Below are 14123 nucleotides of genomic sequence, written 5' to 3' on the forward strand. Positions count from 1 at the left end.
GCAAGAGAGTCAACACCGTTTTACTAAAGGAGGCCGAAATGCACGCGTTTTGGCTCACGCAGGCTGGCGTGAGGTCTGGAACATGACAAGGAAATTAGAATTTAGAAAAACGGACGTAGCTGGTGGAATACTTCACTTTAATCCATTAATGATGAACGTCGTTCTTGACGGTACATGATTCACAATATCAATAGACACTCAATATGGCGCCTTGCTAGGTCGTAGCAAATGACGTAGCTGAACGCTATGCTAAACTATCGTCTCGGCAAATGAGAGCGTATTTTGTCAGTGAACCATCGCTAGCAAAGTCGGCTGTACAACTGGGGCGAGTGCTAGGGAGTCTCTCTAGACCTGCCGTGTGGCGGCGCTCGGTCTGCAATCACTGATAGTGGCGACACGCGGGTCCGACGTATACTGCCGGACCGCGGCCGATTTAAAGGCTACCACCTAGCAAGTGTGGTGTCTGGCGGTGACACCACATGAACAATCCACACGACGCTTGGAAACATTACCTGTATTGCAGCTTACCTTAGCCCAAAGAAGCCTCTCCACCCAGAAGATCTTTACGCCGTTACAGAGGGTTGCGACAAGATCCATCTTGGAGGGGATCTTAAAAGTAAACATGTTGCCTAGAATTCCCGTAAGACTAACCCAAAAGGACACATGTTGTTTGCACTGGTTGAGGATTTACATGTTTCCGTCCACGGCCCACGGGAACCGACGAGGATACCTTACGTCCAGACACAAGACTCTGATGTTCTAGACATTGCCGAATCTCCATCTGCGGACGCTGGATGATCTTTCGTCGGACCACAGACCGGTGTTAGGACTCATAGAGAGGGCCATTTTGCAACTCCCACTGCCGACGACAAGAACTTACGACTGCCAGCAGTTCCAAACGTACCTCAACAATGATGTGCGACCAACCCAGGTTGTTACTACCAGAGAAGCGATTGATGTGGCAGTCGCAGTACTCACGAAGAAGATTAACAGTGCGAAACAACGAGCACTCACGAAGCGCCTGCAACCAGAAGTCAATTATGACGAGTTTCCACCACCACCGCAGGAACTTAAGACAAGGCGCAATCGATTTCGGAAACGATGGGTCCGTTACCGCCATCAGGATGATAGACGGGAGACTCACAGACTAACCCGAGAACTCTGGCGGAAGGTTCAGGACTGGAAGAAACACACGTGGGAACTCCGAATGGACAACACTCTATTACGCACCAAAGATGAATGGCGACTAGTTAAAAGTATCAGACAGCAACAGCCTCCCAAAAGGGCAATTCGAGGACCCCATGGCCTCTTGTACGACTCACTGGCGCAGGCGTAGCTGTATGCGGATACACATCAACAACAGATGAGTGCGCCCCCCACAGGGGATGGAGATGATGCACTCCACCGTGCAGAGGAGGACACAGCGGCGGAATGGGAAGCTATTCGGGATGCCCCGACTAACACTATGCCCCGGCTGACAACGCCGGAGGAAATTCGGATTATCAATCGTACTTCTCACCCGGATAGTGAACAGCTGCCTCAGGACTGGATACTTCCCAGAGGCATGGAAGATTGCCAGAATAGTGCCAATACCAAAACTGCGCAAGGATATCTCACACCCTGACAGCTACAGACCCATAAGCTTACTGCCGACGCTGGGAAAGGTACTGGAAGGTGTCGTCCAGAAACGGACGCTGGACATCCTTGTGGCACACAACATCATCCGACCGGAGCAGTTTGGCTTCCAGGCGAAGCTATCGGCTGAGTTACAACTACTATGCATCGCGGAATGTATCCAAGACAATTTCAACAGGGAAAAACATACCACTGGAGTCTTTCTCGATATAGAGAAGGCGTACGATAAAGTATGGCGACGCAACTTAAGTGTCAGGCTCCGACGTACCACTCCCCTACCAGACTGCTATTTAAAACTTCTCGACAATTTTCTTCAGGATCGCAGATTATATGTTCGCATTGACGACAAGAATTCAACAACACGGCCTGTCCTTGAAGGACTTCCACAAGGATCGGTCATATCTCCACTGCTGTTTAATTTATACATTAACGACCTCCCGACAGTGCCACATGTTACTGCCAGTTTCTACGCCGACGACACAGCGCTCCTGACTGCAGGCACCAGAAGGGACCACCTCGTTACACGGATGCAGTGCCAACAAGATTTAGTGGACCACTGGACCCACAGGAACAAAATAACGGTCAATACAGAGAAAACCAAAGTTATTGTATTCACACGTCGGAGAACCATCGTCAATGAACGCCTACGGATATCAGACCAGCCACTCCCCTGGGCAACAACTGTAAAATACCTTGGAGTGCATCTGGACGCCAAACTGCTGTATAGTCATCACATTATGGAGCAGAAGACGTCTGCCCTCAAAATGCTGGGAGCTCTCCTCCCATTTCTGAAGAGCTCGTACCTCAGCCAACGCACGAAACTCCAGTTGTACCACGCCACAGTCGAACCATCTATTTTGTACGGATCGACCTCTTGGGGTACTACGTGTGCCACTAACTACAAGAAGCTACAGGTTGTACAAAGCAGATGCCTACGATGGATCACTGGAGCCCAATGGTTCACCCGGAATCATGATATTCATCAAGCCTTAAGCGAATCTTACCTCTCAGACAAGGTCAAGGAGAAGGCACGAACCTTATTCCGGAAGTTGGACACGATACGCGACAGTACACCACAACTCACCACAGTAGGTACGGTAGAACCCTCAAGCAACCACAAATATAAAGTACCGAAGGCGATAGTATTTGAGCCTCCGTAAATTTTATCCTTCCGTAAGTCTCCTTACTTCTACACACTCTTTTTAAACACACACCAAAAGCAGCAAGTTAAAGGACCCCTCTGTGTGCCCAAACTAAAGCTGAAAGAAGAATAAATAAATAAAGTGAAATTTTTATCCTTTCCATTCCCTGTTGTTGTTGTTGTTGTTGTTGTGGTCTTCAGTCCTGAGACTGGTTTGATGCAGCTCTCGATGCTACTCTATCCTGTGCAAGCTTCTTCATCTCCCAGTACCTACTACAACCTACATCCTTCTGAATCTGTTTAGTGTATTCATCTCTTGGTCTTCCTCTACGATTTTTACCCTCCACGCTTCCCTCCATTACTAAATTGGGAATCCCTTGATGCCTCAGAACATGTCCTATCAACCGATCCCTTCTTCTAGTCAACATGTGCCACAAATTCCTCTTCTCCCCAATTCTATTCAATACCTCCTGATTAGTTATATGATCTACCCATCTAACCTTCAGCATTCTTCTGTAGCATCACATTTCGAAAGCTTCTATTCTCTTCTTGTCCAAACTATTTATCGTCCATGTTTCACTTCCATACATGGCTACGCTCCATACAAATACTTTCAGAAACGACTTCCTGACACTTAAATCAATACTCGATGTTAACAAATTTCTCTTCTTCAGAAACGCTTTCCTTGCCATTGCCAGTCTATATTTTATATCCTCTCTACTTCACTATCATAAGTTATTTTGCTCCCCAAATAGCAAAACTCCTTTACTACTTTAAGTGTCTCATTTCCTAATCTAATTCCCTCAGCATCACCGGACTGAATTCGACTACATTCCATTATCCTCGTTTTGCTTTTGTTGATGTTCATCTTATATCCTCCTTTCAAGACACTATCCATTCCGTTCAACTGCTCTTCCAAGTCCTTTGCTGTCTGACAGAATTACAATGTCATCGGCGAACCTCAAAGTTTTTATTTCTTCTCCATGTATTTTAATACCTACTCCGAATTTTTCTTTCGTTTCCTTCACTGCTTGATCAACATACAGATTGAATAACATCGTGGAGAGGCTACAACCGTGTATTCCCTATAGAAGTTGATCAGACTTCAGCACCACCAACAAAAAGAAAAAAGTATTCCTTGCGTATTGCAGGCACGTGTGATTGACGCAGCCTACTATTAGCAGCAGAGTGGTCTGGTATTAATGTCGGGAACAAGCGGGAGATGGTGTCGGTGTACAGCCAAGCAGATGTAAACGGTCGAGAGGCAGCACGGCTTAACCAAAACAAGTACCCTCAAAGACACCAACCACATCACACAATATTGCAAACCGTTTTCGGCGTTTGTGTGATCACCGGTCCTTTGAGACAGATTAACGTGCAGGGAGGCAACTGACTGTAAATACACCAGATTTAGAGGACCTGGTTCCGTGGGATATTGAGATGAACCATGGTACAATCTCCAGGCAAGCAGCCCGCCAACGCGGTGTAAGCTAAAGTGTGGCTGTGTGTATCCTCCATGACAACCGCTGCCATCCGTATCACCTGCCACGAGTGCAAAGATAATCAGCAGCGGATTTCCCTCTACAGGAAGAATTTTGTAGATGCTTTTCGCACCAGACCGTCAGAATTATGGAATTTCTGTCATCAGTCCTCTTTAGCGATGAGGCAAACTTTATCAGAACTGGCATCATCAGTGTGTATAATCATTGTCTGTGGGCTACAGACAAGGCAGGTAGTCAGAGGAACTTTCACTCGTCAGAGACATCTAACGTGGCAACGTTGCAGTTCCGGACACATATTCATAGGACCGTTTCTCCATTTCCATTCAGGATTTCGTCCCTGCAGTTTGTCGGTTTTACTGATGTTCACCCTGTATGTGGGAGTCTGTGTGACTACGAAACTATGATATATCTGCACGATGCTCCTGTGTAATTTTTTTTTACGCGAATTATAAACCTCAGCATTTCTGTTGCTGTCTTCTACTGCCCCACACACATCCCTACATCTACTCCACAATGTTCTGAATTAGTATTAGAACTCTGTATCCCAGTTCGCCATTACCAACGGACTGGTTGAGAGCTATATTAATTTTTGTACCGGGTAGAGACTATTCCACTGAAAAACTGACGCTTATGATTTGATCGAGTGAATTACAAACGCATTTCGTTTTCACATAGAGGCAGCCGCTTTAAGATTCATAAACGACTTAATGAAAACGTGGTATACTCTTCTGGTATTTCTCGATCGATAAACAGGCGTTCGCCAATGTGAATGCTACAAAATGTTTGCAACCGTCAGAGAAGTATATATAAACTATAGGGATAGAAGGAGGGCAATGAGTATATATAAGAAACTAGAGGGAGCAATAAGGATTAATTTAAATTTATCTACATCTGCCATTCATTACGCAAAGTGGAGGTTTTGTCTATTAATTTATTTATTAGTGCTTACAAGTTCGACACTCACCACCTGGAATACAATGAGGATCGTATTTCCACATGGGTACAGAGAGCTGCTTAAAGCTTTAATTAAATATTTGCTTCAAGATTGGTAATTATGTTTAAGCACTTTAAATAGTGACGCAAATTAGCCCTTAACTACACTGACATCAGGTAGTTTTCGACCACAAAAACAAAAATCATTTTCAACCCATTTTCTTATATGTTTTTTCTAAACAGTTGTTAAGGAGTCAGTAAAAGAAAGGCTTCTATTTACGAAAAATCAATCTTTATGGAAAACAAACCGTTACCTTACCAACTATTAAGGCTCTTACATTATTGTCGGCCTTTTTAACAGAGTTTTCGGAGTTAACTCAAAAAACAAAGAATATGTACATCAATAATGTTCAGTAGCATGTTTTGAGATCAAATAATGAGCACTTAAGTATACAGGGCTATTACAAATGATTGAAACGATTTCATAAATTCACTGTAGCTCCATTCATTGACATATGGTCACGACACACTACAGATACGTAGAAAAACTCATAAAGTTTTGTTCGGCTGAAGCCGCACTTCAGGTTTCTGCCGCCAGAGCGCTCGAGAGCGCAGTGAGGCAAAATGGGAACAGGAGCCGAGAAAGCGTATGTCGTGCTTGAAATGCACTCACACCAGTCAGTCATAACAGTGCAACGACACTTCAGGACGAAGTTCAACAAAGATCCACCAACTGCTAACTCCATTCGGCGATGGTATGCGCAGTTTAAAGCTTCTGGATGCCTCTGTAAGGGGAAATCAACGGGTCGGCCTGCAGTGAGCGAAGAAACGGTTGAACGCGTGCGGGCAAGTTTCACGCGTAGCCCGCGGAAGTCGACGAATAAAGCAAGCAGGGAGCTAAACGTACCACAGCCGACGGTTTGGAAAATCTTACGGGAAAGCTAAAGCAGAAGCCTTACCATTTACAATTGCTACAAGCCCTGACACCCGATGACAAAGTCAAACGCTTTGAATTTTCGGCGCGGTGGAGATCATGATCAGCAATTCATGTCATGGACTCCACGCTCTCCCGACTTAACCCCATGCGATTTCTTTCTGTGGGGTTATGTAAAAGATTCAGTGTTTAAACCTCCTCTACCAAGAAACGTGCCAGAACTGCGAGCTCGCATCAACGATGCTTTCGAACTCATTGATGGGGACATGCTGCGCCGAGTGTGGGAGGAACTTGATTATCGGCTTGATGTCTGCCGAATCACTAAAGGGCACATATCGAACATTTGTGAATGCCTAAAAAAACTTTTTGATTTTTTATGTGTGTGTGCAAAGCTTTGTGAAAATATCTCAAATAATAAAGTTATTGTAGAGCTGTGAAATCGCTTCAATCATTTGTAATAACCCTGTACTATAAAGAAAAAATGAACAATGACTTTGAATAAAAAATGACAGATACGTAAACGTATCAGTTAAGCACCTAATTTCGTTTATCACAATCATTACACAGTTTTTTTTGTTAATGGAATGCATTTTTCACTCATATTTTTGACATTTAAAGTATGCTTCGGTAATTTTTTGTGTCTTTAAGACATGGACATATGTGGCATGACGTCAATTATGACATTTTTGGCTGACTCGATCCCAGTTGCACTCGCATTGCAGATTCGTCGACCCTGCTATCATTTTCAAAATTTTTGCAAAGTACCTTGCCCACTGCAGCGTGCAAGTCCCTAAAAAGTTTGTGGAACTCGTTTTCCTCTCTTTGATATTTTCTTTTATCAATACCATGCCGAGTTGTTTTATAAAATTTCGATTCCCCATTTTGCAAATCTTATTTATAATAGCTATTTCGCAGGTGTCAACGTGTTCTCGATTACTACCACAGGTACCATGCAAGGGCACGGAAATACTGCTCTCACCAACCTGCGTCCGGGTCGCGTTGCACGTTTCGACTCGTCCATCAACACGATGACTGAGCTTGTGGAGACGACCATCGACCTAGTGTTGCAAAAATGTGATTCACCCGAAGAGCCGATACGTTTCCCTTGATCGACATTCGAATCCTGATAGTCCCGTCCCCAACTGCAATCGTACCTGACGATGTCGTTGGTTGAAAATGTGAACACGTAGCAGTGGTCTGCTGCGGAGCTCCACGTTCAACATTGTACGATGAACGGTGTGCTCTGAAACACTAGTGCGTGCATCTGCATTGCGTTTTTCGGAAGAGATGCCACAGATCATGACACTACTTCACAGAGCAGACAAGCCTCCGAACCCCACTATCTGAGAAGAGTCGTGGACTTCCAACCAATTACCGCCTACGGGTAATTTCCCTGTCGTTCTCCCTCTTTCAGTATATGCTGACGACAGTAGCACGTGAACATTCGACCACCTTTGCCGTTTTCGAGATACTCGTGTACAGGCTCTGCGTAATAATAATCTGCTCTTTCTCAAAGTCACTTAGCTCAATTCCGGCCCATATCTCCACTGGGGTGATGCGCCGTTCCGTCTGTGCTCTGCTTATTTACTTTTGATAGCGCGTCACGGGCCGTAACGGCACCGGATGGCGTCCAACGTCGCGGTGGGCAGTGGTCGAAATGTTTTGGCCTTTGATCCCTTTTGATGGTCCCATATTCACTGATTCCGGTTGTCCACTCTGTGTGGATTAATTCTGGTTTCGGCGAGTTCTCGGTCGTATTCGCTGCGCTAACAGCATTCGCTGTCACCTGTAACTGAGTTTTCCCCTACACTACTTTTATTTTCTAAATATTTTCCAATTTCTCTCCAGATACCTTATTTCCTACTTCATTCATCAGGTGACATTTTTTTTCTCTAACAATATCGCCTAGTGTACCAAAACCTGTCATTTGAGTCTGCAGATCTCCATAAGCAGGGCGGTCATGTACGATATCGGTTGGCGTACCAGAGCCGCCACGTACACCCATATCTGTGGTACGCTCCTTTTCCTACGTAAATATTCAGAATCTGGTTCATGGAGTTCCAGGCAGTGAATTATTTTCGTAGATGAATTTCCATGGCTAATATGCTTATTGCCGTGATGTTTGGAAAAACGAGGTCGTGCTGAAAAGAAACGAGTCCGAATTTTCTGTTCTGGTTTCACTATCGGTTGAAGTATTACACGTTACGCACATTACTTGGTCGTCTTTCACGTTTTGCTGACGCAAGTTGCAACCCTCTGCCGTTACAGGGCTCCAAATTCTAGCCTTCAACATGACGGTGTGTGATGTAACTGTCAGTGAGTGTGTCAGCGTGCTGTAATCGGGTTTATAAGCGCAGAAAACGTACTTATAATTGAATTACGTCGGAGAATGAAAGCTGTGTTCCACGATTATTGGATCGAAATCCGTAACATGCGACGTTGGGTTGTTGGAACTCGTTATGAAGGGAACGGTGGTGCTATCCTGAACATGTGCCACAGTGCTTGGACTGGACGACCGTGTACACCAGCTGATGAAACTCACCGGAATCTGGTCATTGAGCTCATCAGAGACAACAGTCAGATAATGCAGACACAGCTCTCAGGTTAGTGTGGCATTTCATGAGAGCGTGTACAGGACATCATTGCAGAAGTGTGGTACAGAAAACTAGAGGTGTACATGTCCCGCTTTTAACCCGCCCATGCTTGCCCGGTGGCCAGGCGGGCAGGCCGCCGCTCGTTGTCAACAGAACGGGCAGGCTGCTTCACTCCCAGCCAAGCCAAGCAGAACCCAACCCGGGCAGGCTGCGGGAAACTTGCTTGCCTGCCCATATTACTGCTGAGCTGCGCTACGCAGCCGTTTAGTCTGCGCGCGTCATTGTCGTATTATGAACGTTAATCAAAAGTTTTTATTTTACCTGAGCACCAAAAGACAAACCCCAACATTATATATATATGTATTAATTTCAGGTAAAAAAAATATTGGTTTTATTTGTATATTCTTCCTTTACGCGTATATTTCGGGCTTCTTATCTATATAAATAAAAATTAATTGCCAAATGTGTTGATAAGCGTAAAACTCGAGAACGCCTGGACCAGTTCGGCTAAATTTTTTTTGCTGTGTTCGTAATTCTCAGGACAAGGTTTTTATGAAATAAAATTTTTCGAAAATCTCCCGAAAAATTGGAGAATTTGACAAAAACTGAAAGTGCGTTTTCATTGTGTCCGTGTGTTTGTATTGCATACAATCTTGATGAAATTTTGCACACTATACCTTGAAACCAAGAGGAAGGACACAGTCTGCATAAAATTTCATATGGTGCATGGCAGAGGTTCCTTTACATAACGGAACTCGACAAATTGTACGTATTTATTCCGATCTTGATGAAATTTGGCACACTTGATATTCAAAGCAGGATGAAGGGCGTTGCCTGCTTAAAATTCTGAATGGTGCATGGCGGAGGGTACTTTACGTACACACTTCTACACCAACCTACAATTTTATTCCGATCTTGAGGGACCGATGACCGTAGCAGTCTGGTCCCTTTAATCCCCCAAACCAACCAACCAACCTATTCCGATCTTGAAGAAATTTTGCACACTTGACCATCAAGAGGAACATCACTGTCTACATAATATTTCGGACAGTACATTGAAGAGAGTACCTTACAAAAGATTTTGACATCGTTTGCGGGTTACCATGAAAGTTCACTATGTACGCATGTTTCCATGGAGAAGGTTTTTGAATATTTACATGTATATATATATATATATATATATATATATATATATATATATATATATATATATATATATATATATACATTTCTTTTAAACGAAATGTCTATGATCTTTTTGAAATTTGAGAGCGGTCTGACACATTCACAGTCATCGTGTTGGACAATTCGCGCACAGCAAATGTCGTATAACAGTTGCAAACCATTTTTGGTTGAGTGAACGTGTTATATTGGCTGCAAAAAACCTTGATGTTAACGAAATGAATTTTCAGATTCAAAATATGACACCTGGCGAATTGCTGACAGACAAGTCGGTTTATTCCGTTACTAACCACGATGATGTAGTCAACTATCCTACGGAATTTTTAAATTCGCTGGATTTCCCCGGATTACCGCCTCCCAATCTGTAATTAAGTCGGATCGGCAATCATGTTGCGAAAGGTAAACCAGCCACGTCTTTGTAATGGGACCCGGCTTGCGGGGAAGAAGTTAAAGAACAACGTAATCGAAGCCACAATTTTAAAAGGAAAGTACAAAGGTGAGGACAGTTTGATTCCAATATCACTAAGATTCCGACCGACATGCCATTCGACTTTAAACGGTTATAATTTCCAGTGCAGCTTACATTTGCCATGTCGATAGATAAATCGCAGGGGCAGTTGTTATATGTTTGTGACATCAATCTTGAAAATCATGTTTTTCACATGGCTATTTGTATGTCGCATATTGCCCTGTCGGGACACCTTCAACTTCATTTGTTTACGCACCAGAAAACAAAACTATCAATGCTGCGTATCAAAAAGTATTACAATAAATGCTACCTAGCAATAAACTTTGACACTGATTCACTGATCACCACAAAAGTTGACAGATATATATGAGTTTTCATAGATAGGTGAAGAGGAGATGAACTGAGGTGGCGGAATCCAACAGAGAGATTGGTTGGTTGTTTGAGGTTTAAAGGGACCAAACAGCAAGGTCATCAGTCCCTTGTTTCAAATAGACTCCATTCTGCTAACGGGACATCTCAGTATAGTCAGAAAAATAAAACGGATAAAGGGGAAACGTAAAAGGGCAGTCACGTTGTCATTAGTAAAAACAAATGAGGGAAGTTGGCAAGAGAACGAACCCAACACTATGCTGAAGCAGCATAGGGAAGACCACCTGTGACTTAAAAGGTACAACTGCTATAATGCAGAAAGTACGTATGGGAATAGAAAAACTAACCAAGCCTGAAAAAGAAGGGGTGAAAACAGAGTAAAAGGGAAAGAAAAGAGGATTCCGGTCAGGGAGGTGAATCGGGAATCTCTGACCACTGCCTACAGTGGGAGACACCCAAACACTCACCGCCCTGCCCCAACACCAGAGGGAGATTAAAAACTTTAAAACTGAGAATAAAAACCACTCTCCCGGAGGAAACCTAGAACCAGAGAGACCATCCGGGAATCGTCAGCCAACATCAAAGGTAAAGTGTGGGGGAGTCTGTACTTAGCACGCAGAGCCAAAAGAAGGGGGCATTCAACCAAAATGTGGGCCACTGACTGGAAGGCTCCACAACCACATAGCGGGGGTGGTTCATCACGCAAAAGGAAACCATGGGTCAGCCTGGTATGGCCAATGCGGAGACGACACAGTGTGGTCGAGTCCTTGCGGGAGAGGCTAAAGGAAGAACGCCATGGGCCTGTATTCACCTTAATGGCACGAAGTTTATTAGACAGTGGAGTAGCCTCCCAAGAATTGGCCCATGACTGTGCAAAGTGGGATTTGATGTGAAGCCGTAAATCCGCTGCAGGAGGGGTTACAGAAAACGGGGGGTAAGTAACTGCTCCCCCAGCCAAACGATCAGCGAGCTCATTACCCGGGATACCCACATGGCCCGGGACCCATAGGAAGTCAATGGAACAAGCAGCACGGTGAAGATCAGCGAGATGGTCATGGATGGCAGAGACCAAGGAATGGCGCGAAAAACACCGGTCAATAGCAAGAAGGCCACTCATCGAGTCCGTACATAACAAAACGCGGTTGTGTTGGGATTGTTTAATAAAGGTAAGGGCCCGGGAAATTGCCATCAATTCCGCAGTAAACACCCCACATGAGGGTGGCAGTAGATGATTTTCCGTTCCAACAAAGGACGTGAAGGCATACCCAACATGATCAGCAGATTTAGAGCCATCAGTGTAAAAAACAACAGCATCCCGAAACTCCCATAAAATTTGGCGGAAAAAGGAACGGAACACCACCGGGGGGATGGAATCTTTCGGACCGCGGCGGAGATCCATCGGAATTCGAGGCCGAGGAACTAACCAAGGAGGGGTGGAGGGGAGGGAGCGAGGAAGACAGGACAAAGAAGGAAGCCGAAAATCACGGGTAAGAGACACAAGGCGCAGCCCAACCGGTAAACCCGCCCGAGGGCGGGAGTCAGGCGGGCGACGTCCATGGTCTGGGAATAGGATAGAATAGGAAGGATGAGCGGGAGAAGAACGGATAGTAAGGGCATAAGACACCAGAAGCTGGGACCGCCGAACAGAAAGGGGGGGGATCCCAGCTTCAACCAGGAGACTATTAACAGGGCTAGTAGGGAAGGCACCGGTGGCCAAACGGATACCACGATGGTGGACTGGATCCAGCACGTGCAGCGTGGAAGGAGCAGCTGAACCATTAACTTGACAACCATAGTCCAAACGTGACAGAACTAGAGCACGATAAAGACGGAGGAGGAGGGAACGGTCCGCACCCCAGGAGGAGTGGGCAAGGAAGCGAAGGACATTGAGTTTACGGAAACATCCTACCTTCAGGAGTCTGATATGGGGCAGCCAAGTGAGCTTGTTGTCGAAAAGAAGACCTAGGAAACGAAACTGTGGAACCACAGGCAATCTTTGTGCAGCGAGATAGAGCTCTGGATCAGGGTGGACCGTAGTACGGCGACAGAAGTGGACCACCTGCGATTTTAAAGGAGAGAATTGAAACCCGTGTGAGAGGGTCCATGCAGAGGCATGCCGTATAGCCACCTGGAGCTGCCGTTCTGCAGATGGCATCGAGGAGGAACTAACCCAAATGCAGAAATCATCCACATACAGGGCAGGGGCGACCAAGGGACCGACAGAGGCCACAAGTCCATCGATAGCAATGAGGAAAAGAAGGACACTCAAGACAGAACCCTGTGGGATGCCCGTCTCCTGGGTCCGTGGAGAACTAAAAGCAGTACCAACTCGAACTCTGAATGACCGATGGATCAGGAACTGGCGGATAAAAATCGGGAGTGGGCCCCGAAGACCCCACTGATGAAGGGTTAGTAAGATGTGATGGCGCCAGGCCGTGTCATAGGCCTTGCGAAGGTCAAAAAACACTGCAACCAAATGGCGGCGCTGGGAAAAAGCCTGCCGAACTGCGGATTCCAAGCGAAGCAAATGATCGATTGGAGATCGTCCCTCTCGAAAGCCACACTGGTAAGGGGACAATAGATCCCGAGATTCGAGGACCCAAGTGAGCCGACGGGCTACCAGCCGTTCAAGTAACTTACAACCAACATTGGTCAAACTAATTGGCCGATAGCTATCAACAGATAGGGGGTTCTGACCAGGCTTAAGGACAGGAACCACAATGCTATCCCTCCACTGAGAAGGGAAGTCACCCTGGAGCCAGATACGGTTAAACACCCGAAGAAGATGGTGCCGTTGTGGAGCACTGAGATGTTGAAGCAGCTGGTTATGAATGGAATCTGGGCCAGGAGCCGTATCATGAGAAGCAGATAGAGCAGAAAGAAATTCCCATTCAGTGAAAGGTTCGTTGTAAGATTCTGACTCACAAGTGGTGAAACATAAGGTGACAGCTTCAGCCTGCTGTTTTTGATGAAGGAAAGCAGCTGGATACGAGGCCGACGCTGATGCCACTGCAAAATGGGTCGCAAGATGTCCTGCGAGAACTAATGGGTCCGTACAAATGCCATCTGGGAGGTGAAGGCCTGGGAGGGTGGACTGCCGATGGCAACCTTGGAGAGAGCGAAGTGTAGCCCATACCCGTGACAGAGGGACAGTGGAACCAAGGGAAGAAACGAATCGTTCCCAACATATCCGCTTGCTCTGTTTGATTAAATAACGGGCTTTAGCGCGAAGGCGCTTAAAGGTAGAAAGGCTGGCTACAGATGGGTGCCTCTTAAAGTGTTGCAAAGCTCGACGGCGATCACGGATGGCAATGGCAATGGCCGTACTCCACCACGGGACTTGCCGACGACGAAATTGTCCAGA

This window comes from Schistocerca piceifrons, chromosome 9 (genome assembly GCF_021461385.2).
Source record: "Schistocerca piceifrons isolate TAMUIC-IGC-003096 chromosome 9, iqSchPice1.1, whole genome shotgun sequence".
Lineage (NCBI taxonomy): Eukaryota > Metazoa > Arthropoda > Insecta > Orthoptera > Acrididae > Schistocerca > Schistocerca piceifrons.